We start from the raw sequence: 6,538 nt of genomic DNA, 5'->3' as shown, positions 1-6,538 counted from the left end.
AACGACATTTAACAATTCTCACGCTCAGACGCTCAGAACTTGAATTTGATTTATGCCGGCCCTACAAAGTTCTGCTCCAAAACTCTCTGTATAGCGGCAATCGGTCGCCTCCAAAGGCTCTGGTCGGCATAGATATCGTATAACGCATGCCCAGGGTATGCGGATGCGGAGGCGAGAGAAGAAATTGAGCAACTGCAGATGCATTGTGACTTCGAAGCACACACACCTACCTACTCAGATTCTGTTGACCCATTTTCTGGCGCTTACCGCTAATTTGGCTGGCTGCTACCGTTGATCGCTCACTTAATTTTGGATGCTCATAAATCCTTTCTATTTGCGAAACTTCAGATACCAAAGGAGCGTACTTGTGAACTGACAGCGCTCATTCAAGCCTAAGTGTGTACGTTTGTACTGCCTTAATGCGCGGACAAATTGATTCAAATTATATATTTGGTAGAAGCTATTTGGATAAGTAATTTATGGCTTAGGAGAATGAATTTGAAGCACGAGTTGTAGAGTAATTCTGGCTATTACGCCAAAGCAAATATTTGAAGAGGTGCAACGGTTTAACTAGTCGCCTTTTGCTTTGTTTTACGATATTTGCAAATAATTTCTGATGCATTGTGTGCATAAACAAGGGAGTCTGGCAGCAATTTGCTGGAGGAAATGTCTTAAATGCAAGCGGATTCATAGATGTAATGGAACACGTAGAAAAGGTTCGTATTTTTTTTTTTTTTTAATGAGGATTGAAGTAAAGTACCGTTTAATAAGCTCAACGCAAATTAACGCAATTGTTTCCATTTATTTTCCTTTTTTACATTTGTCATGCCAGCTTGAAATACAAGCCAGGTGAGAAGCGCAACAAAATGTAAACAAACTGGCGAGCATCGCTGCAACCAAGCCAACAACATCAAATAGAAAAAAAGTTTTGGACAACGGTAAAAACGAGCACAACAATGCTGGATTCAATGTAATGCAACACCCACTGCGCCCCCCCGCCCCCCGCAACTGCCTCCGGTTCGCTCATAATTTGATGTTCCACGGAAAATTCGATTGTAACTTTTCCCATTAGACGCTCTGCTAGTTTTTTACTCGACCTGCTTTAAATACTCACGAAACTAATTTAATGTACCACCAACGTTGCTGTTGTTATTGTGCTGCCTCGCCAACGTACCAACGTATCGGTAAAACAAGACACATCAGAAGTAGCAGGGAACACAGCCAGCCAGTCGTCAGTGGCAGTCATCAAAAGCGTAGAGTAGCAGCTGCCTCCGTCCAACGTCTATGTTTGTATGTAGTGCAACAGCCGCCCGCAAGCAAAAAGGGCCAAATTTGCCATCAGCGCAATTTGCAATGTGCTTGTAACTGTTGGCGCTGTGCTACATAACGGTGTTGCTGCTGCGACGAGTGCTTCTGTTACGTTTTTTGTGCCCCGACGCGTCGTCGTTGATGCTGCGCGCAGTGCGTTTGCGCAACTAATGCGCTCATGTCAATGTGGCTGTAGTAGCAGCAGTGCAGCAAAAAAGTTGGCGGCAGCTGTGCTAAACAAATATCCCTCGGCGCATGCGCCCCCATCAAACGATTTCATTGCAGTCAGCATGAAAACGCCTTTTTCTTCAATTTTCATACATCTCCAACGTAAACGCTTTTCTGCTCCCAAAGCCATTCATTCGCTTTGGTTGGTCACAAATCTTTATTATTTTTGTTTTTAAGTTTTGACTGCTACTGCTGGCGTGTGTTCGTGTGTGTTTGGGTCTCGAATCGAATGCATTTGGTAATCTAATTTGAATAGGTCGGCAACTGTAGCGTAATCACGGCGGTGAATTTCGCTAGCATGAATTGCAATAAAATTGATTTGAATTTTCGTATGTAAATTTGGAAAGCATTAAAAATTGGCGAAAATATTAGTATAACTTTATTGAGTTTGCATAATCATCATATAGGACCCATCAGCTGTTGGTTGGATCATAACAAACCATGTCCGTTGAACGCTGTCCTCCAAAAAGACGTAAATTTTTTTTATGATTGGGAAATTTCTCAGTACTGTCTGAGAGGTTACGAGTGTAGCTCTTAGTTTTAGCGGTGTTTGTGAGCCAATAGAACCTCTGTGTAGATGGGTCAAGTGGGATTGGACATGCATGGAGTTTACCCTCAAAATTACTATAGTGGCTTCAAAGTTTGGCGGCTAAGTAAACAAATAAACTTCTAAGGATGGGGTTCTTTCGATTAAAGGACCAAGAAGAAATTGTTTAACCACGGCTTCATCCGTCCGCTAGGGAGGTAATAAGTTTTTTAGAGATGAGATCGGGTTAGAAACATTTTAGGTGACAGTGTACCATGTGTCTCCAAGTAAAAAAAAAAATATTGTAGAAATCTTAAGTTAGAGCATTTAGAATATTTTTGGGGTATTTGAAGAGATTTACCACCGACTTAAAAAGTTAAATTCAAATTATTTAATAAGTTGAATGATTATTAAAAGATGGGTATCAATTGAAATAGGTTTGAAAAGGTTTATTTTTTAACCACATTTTGGAATTCAAATATGTATCACAATACCGAACGAAGGAGAATTAAGAAAATATTAGTTTGAAAATAGTTTTGAAGAGGGTTGCCATCTGTCATAAAAGTGGATATTAGTAAACTTATACACAAGTCATATGAAGCATTAAATTGTGAATATCGATCGAAAAAGTGTTAAAAAATCTGTAGTTCGAAATTTACAAGTTTTTAGAGTTCTTTAAAGAGGGTTGCCACGTGTTGAAAAAGTAACCAATGTGTAAAATGATTTTTTTCCGCCGCGAGTTTCTGTCGAGTTATACAAAGAGAAAAGTTTTCTTAAAATTCTTATATCATGTCACACTTATGATGGAGAATCAAAGATTGCTGACCTATTAGAACTTTTTTTTAAGTAAATTTATTTTTGCCAAAAATTTGCAATAAAAAAAAATTATTGCTTATTTTTTTTAAAATGTACCATTTTTTTCGCAAACAGTTCGATTATTTTCATAGCTTTCCAACGATGTATAATTTGTATTGGATGTGGCAAAATGACTACAAGTTTTTTATAACAGAATGCACTCGGGTCCGCCTTGCATTTTTGTTGGCAATTACAGAAGCTTACAGAAATGAAAAAAGTAATGTTAAATTTTTCGCTGAATACGAATATGAGATATAACCAAATTTCGTGTTTTTGAGATCTAAAAAAAAGTGCACTCACTTAAATGGAATTTTCTTTGGATGTAGTTGGTTAATCTTGAACATATTTTTATATTAGTAAAGACTACCAACTGGGTAAGTAATTTATCAACTATATATTGATTTATTGACAAGTTTTCATATTTTTTAACAAAAATTCCAAAAAATGTTTACTTTCAGTTCGATAAAGGAACAAATCTACCTAAACACTTCATAACTATTTCCAAAAGCATATCGTACAACAAACAAAATTTATCTACTTGAACTTAAGTGAAATTTGCAAGCATATTTTTTTCGTTTTAAACAAAAAAATATCATAATTTATTTGCACGAAATGTACGTAGGTGTGTAAAGTGAGCATTTGTTTATAAAATATTTTTGTGAACCGGTTTGGTTGGGCTGGTTTTTAAATTACTTATTTACATAATAGTACGGACGTACATACATACATGCATTCATATGTATGTATGTACTTTGAACTGATTTATGCCCCTGTTCTGGAATCTACAGCACAGACAAAAAAAAAACAGACCGTGATGATGCACTCCTTTTAGAGAACGGTGCTAATTCGCACGTTAATGGCCATCGAAATGTGCGGCAATTAAAATAAATTCATCCTTATTTAAGATGCTACTAAAAAAGAAGTTTCGAAACTGAACTTTTGCAAAGTTGCTTGCCGTAGTACACTTTTACGAATGTTTTTTTTTTAGCAATTAGCTACTGGTTTTGCTACAACCTAAATTTGGGGAGGCTTGTTTGTACGAACTTAAAGTTGACTCAAATGCTAGCGACATGCATAAAATATTAGAACATACATATTTATGTATGTATGTATGTATGTATGCCGACGATTATTTCTAAAGCGCTGTTTTTTTTCTCTTCTTTTTTGCGGCGTTCTTCAAGTTATTGCGCTGCGCTTCGAATTGTAGCCATTTACGTATTTTGCGCTTGAAGATGCACTCGTCTTGGGCTACGAAAATGGTAAGCGTATCGCTTAGCATGCTGATAATGACGCAGCGGCAATGGCACCGAAAAGTGCAACTTTAAGGCTTTGAATTATTTGTTTGTATGTGGAGGTTTTTGGAAGTAAAACAAAAACAAAAAAAAAAACTCGACTTGACTCGACTCTTGAGCGCAAAACGCACTTTAGCTGAGTTTTTGTGTGTGTGCAAAGTACAAATTTATGTGCATCGAATGAAGTCGATATATATATATATATAAACCCAGACAATTTATATTTCGACTGCCAAATATGTGTGCTGTTCGAGGCACTCGTGTTGGCGTTGTAGCTGAATCCATTGTGTTGACATTTTGATTGGCATTTTTCAAGTGTTGTTGACAAATGGCAAACAAAGTGAAATAATAAATATATTTGATTAATTAGAGGGAAGAGACAAAAAAAGTATTGCAAATACTAACAAAACAGTTACATACATACATACGCAGAACAGATACTAACTAATAAAATATAAGTAATGGAATACATCTAAGGGCTTTCTTGAAGAAGACAGTCCTCTGAATTAAAAAAAAAAATCTTTACGCAAAATCAAGAAGTAAAGAAGTAAAAGAAGGAAAGGAAAAAAGAAAACCAACCCTGATCTAGCAACTGGAATTTACGGAATATTTAGAAAATTTCGGCTTAGCCATAGCGGTACTTTTTTAAGCAGTGCCCAATTTGCGAGCTATTTCCTTTTTAGAATTCCAATGTCGTGCAATTTTAACATAACGATAGAATGCAAAAAATTATGATTAGAGAAGCTACGACGTCAATAACGACACCTGGGGTCTCACTGTATACGACGCTTTAAATTAAAAAAAAAACAGTAAAAGCACCCACCAAGAAAAACCTTCTGCAAGCGAGGTGAATATTAGTAAGTCTCAGATTGGGATGATGTAGCTGACGACGTCCTATAGATTACACTCTCAAAGCGCCTGGAGCCAATACATAGATAAAGATGCAGTTAATGTAAAGCAGCAAAGTTATGGACAAATCCAGTTCGTCATCAGCCTACTGTGCTCTTTGCAGGTCAGACACAGCAGGCAAGCTCCTAGAGAGGCTAATGAAAGCACGCCTTACAATTGATAATGCCGAAGAAGTATTGCAAAAACAGCATGGCTATAAATTCACCATCTTGAACGAGTGATAGTACTTCTAACCCCGAACGTAAAAATGCATTCAACAGCGCACAGCGAACTAATTTAAAAGGGATACTCCAGAATTGCAGAATTTAAAAATTATTAGAAAATTAAAAAAATGCAACAAACTTACATCCACATTTAAATTTTGTTTGAGTATACAGTTTTATTTCACTGATTTTAGTGCCATAATGTTCACGTCTCAATTAGCTGAAAATGACCATTGATTTTTTTGAATCTCTTTTGCTGTAGGTGTTACGGTTTTCTTCCATATAAAAATAAATTCTGTTTATTCGTTATATGTAAGCTAATCTAAAAAAATTAACTGTAATTTTCAGCCTCTTCAAAATTGGACATTAAAGCACTAAAATTGAATGGGCTATAAAGCTGCATACTCAAAAGTTTTAACACTTCTGAGAAAAAAGTTTCAAAATTGGATGAAAATTTGTTGTATTCTTTTTAGTTTTCTACAAACTTGAGTTTGTATGGATTTTGTCAGAGAATGAACTGTATGTTAATTTAAAATGATTAAAATAAATAAAAAAAACAAGTGAAAAACAATATCACTTTGAAATGAGGTGCTTTTGATATGACCGCTACTGTGCATACCAGAGATCGTAACAGTCATAACTTTTATTATAAAATATCGCTCTTTAAGAGTTATTTTTTTGTACTTTTATTTAATTACTCCTTAAATAACAGTTACTTCTGATTTTTATTTATAAATCCAAAATAACAATTATTTCTTATTTTTATCCCAATAACTGAAATTGACAGTTATTTTCGTCCCTTCTATTATATAAATTTTATTTATAAAAGACATCAAAAAAGTCTGTCAGCGACTTTTACTTTTCAAAAGTTATCAATATAAATCAGTCACTGGCTTTTGTTTTTTAAGTCGACTTATATAAAAGTCTTTTCTATAAGTTTTAGTAAACTTTTGTTCTCCAGCACGTGCTTAACTGCGAAAAATGGTAATGACTTTTATACGTATCTATGAGTTTAAAACAAAAATCAATTAAAAAAAAAATTATAAATAAAAGTCCTCAATAACTGTTATCTAAGACATATAATATAAAAATTAAAGATAACTGTTATTAACAGATTATTTCGATAAAAATTATTATTTTGGATTTATACAATATTGCATAGGACAAAATGTTATTATAGATTTATAAAATAAAAATAAAAAATTTATTTTCAAATG

The sequence above is a fragment of the Rhagoletis pomonella genome, unplaced genomic scaffold (genome assembly GCF_013731165.1).
Source record: "Rhagoletis pomonella isolate Grant_MI unplaced genomic scaffold, Rhpom_1.0 Rhpom_scaffold_00001, whole genome shotgun sequence".
In the NCBI taxonomy this organism is placed as follows: domain Eukaryota; kingdom Metazoa; phylum Arthropoda; class Insecta; order Diptera; family Tephritidae; genus Rhagoletis; species Rhagoletis pomonella.
The sequence above is the reverse complement of the archived record's forward strand: the minus strand, read 5'-3'. Positions refer to the sequence as shown.